Below are 2,933 nucleotides of genomic sequence, written 5' to 3' on the forward strand. Positions count from 1 at the left end.
CAAGTGAACACAGAGCTCTTTGTCTTTGATTGTGTTTGTCTCTTGTGTTAACTTTACTTCTCTTTTTCTGGGCTCTCACTTCTTTATTCCCCCTTTCTTTCCTTCTCTCTGTCTCTTTGCTTTGCCCTCCTATGCCACCTGTCGTTGTTCAGACTACTGCTGTGTGTATCTTGTCAGGTGCTGGATATTCTGTATGACCTTGTCTTGTGTCCCGACTGTGAAACACCTGATAAAACATCTACAGTATATCTGCCACAAACACTGAAGTCTGTGTTCTCTTCTTTACCTGAGTCTGAATCACTTCACAGACACTGAAAACACGACATTATACCTTTAATCAATGATTCTGATTCTGATCTGCTGAGTCAGCACAAATGTTTCTCATTTTGGACGACAAACTCTCTCACAGCCAGTATGACTTTTTTGTCACATTTTGGACGATACTAAAGTATGACTTTTTTGTCTCATTTTGGACGACACTAAACTGTGACTTTTTTGTCTAATTTTGGACGACATACTAAAGTATGACTTTTTTGTCACATTTTGGACGACACTAAACTGTGACTTTTTTGTCTAATTTTGGACGACATACTAAAGTATGACTTTTTTGTCACATTTTGGACGACACTAAACTGTGACTTTCTTGTCTCATTTTGGACGACATACTAAAGTATGACTTTTTTTTCTCATTTTGGACAACATACTAAAGTATGACTTTTTTGTCTCATTTTGGACGACACTAAACTGTGACTTTCTTGTCTCATTTTGGACGACATACTAAAGTATGACTTTTTTGTCTCATTTTGGACGACACTAAACTGTGACTTTTTTTTCTCATTTTGGACGACGTACTAAAGTATGACTTTTTTGTCACATTTTGAATTAATAATAATACTAACAATTTATTTAAACACACGAGAGGACAAACATGTCTTGTAGTCTAGACTGCCTAAACAGAGACCAACACAAGACCAAGACCATGTTAAAGTGGTCTTGAAACATACAACACAAAGACAAATAACACAAAGAAATTTTTTGACCTTTATTAAACCAAGGCGTTGAAAATATTACATACATCACATAGTATAGAATCTACTGTGTCACAAAAGTCAAATATTACAGTGGGGCAGGTAATAAACATCTGATGGAAGCCCTTTTCCACCAGAACAGAAAAGAAGAAGAAGGTATAAAAAGTTGAAATTATGAGATAAGGGGGAGCATGAGGACACAAGGACACAAGGGCACAAGGGCACAAGGACACGAGGACAGGAAACGTACATATGAGTGTGTGGTTTTGACTCAGGTTGTTTGGTTCCGTGGACATCCTGAGAAAGACGAGAGGATTTTACTGAGCTCAGAGCGAAACTGTCTGGTGACCAGAGTGTAGATGAGAGGATCCACCGCCGCCTGCATGCAAGTCAGAACCAGGCCTGAGGTCTCCAGCTGCAGCAGTAACTGAGGGGAACACACACACACACACACACATACACACATACACACATGCACACACACACGCACACACACACACATACACACATGCACATGCACACGCACACACACACATACGCACACAGAATTCATGATGTTTTATATTTTTCTTTCTCTCAAAAGATTTTTTTACATGTGGCCCTCAGTCTTCTGTACATACACATATATATGTGTGTATGTGTATATATGTGTATATACATATATGTGTATACTGTATGTAGTATGTATACATTTTGTCAGTATTGAAGTGAAATTAACATCATATTTTTTCAGATTAATAAATAAACATTTAAATCAATCATAAGTGCAGTTTGTACTCACTCTGTCTGAGTCGCGCCGCACGCTGACGTTCACCAGCAGAACGACCACCAGGGGGAGCCAGAAGAGTGTGAACGCCACGATGATGTAACCGAACCTCAGCGACATTTTCCCCTCCAGGTGCTTCTTCCCTCGCTCCCTGGCCCCGGGCGTCATGAGGCAAACGGCCCCCACGATCTCTGAAGGTCTCTGCACGGCACATCCTCCTCTTCCTCCTCCTCTTCCTCCTCTCCCTCCTCCTCTTCCACCTCCTCTTCCTCCTCCAGCAATGGCAGTACCGGCCTCTGCCACCAGGAGGACGGTGTGTCGCGGCAGCACGCAGCCGCTGCTATAGCACGCAGACGGCAGAGATTTGAAGCGTGTGCGTGGTGCGGCGGCGTGCGGCGGAACACTCATCCACGCCCACACGTGCTCCGTCACGGTCGGTCTCAGGTGAACTCCGTGGTTTATCACTTTCTTACGGTGCTGCCTCACGATTTTAAAAATCCGGACGTAGTGGACGACGATGAGGCTGATGCAGAGCAGCCACACCGGCACCAGCACGAACGCTCCAAAAGGATCCGAATGAAGTGGCCTCTCGTAGGGCAGGACGTGTGAGTGACAGAGCAAGTAGAGAAGAGCGTCCTCTGATAAGGTCAGAGAGGTTACAGCCAGAACCAGACCACAGGCCCAGATGGAGAGGATCCAGACCTGGACGCGAGCTCTCCTCCTTTCGGTTTGGAAAGGAAAAGCAATGGCTTGGAAACGTTCCACGCTGATGCCGACCAGTGTGAGCAGCTGGACGCAGCTGCACAGGGCGTAAGTGAACTGCTGCACGGTGCACAGAGGAACCGGCATCAGATCACGGACCGGACTCTGCTTCCTGCCATAGTGCAGGAGGGAGAAGAGCAGCAGGGGCGTATCCACGGTGCACTTCAGGAGGTCACTGGTGGCCAGACTGAGCAGGAGCGCGTTGTTGGACGTCTGCAGGCTCTTGGTCCTGAAGACGACCCAGCACACCCACAGGTTTCCGGGAAAACCCAGAACCAGAGTCAAGCTCAGGACGACGCTGTTGAAGAAGAGGAAGAACGCGTCTGTGTGGGCGTCGCCACCGTGAGAGCTGCTCTCATTCCACAGAACGTGAACGT

This window comes from Solea solea, chromosome 11 (assembly GCF_958295425.1).
Source record: "Solea solea chromosome 11, fSolSol10.1, whole genome shotgun sequence".
Taxonomy (NCBI): Eukaryota; Metazoa; Chordata; class Actinopteri; order Pleuronectiformes; family Soleidae; genus Solea; species Solea solea.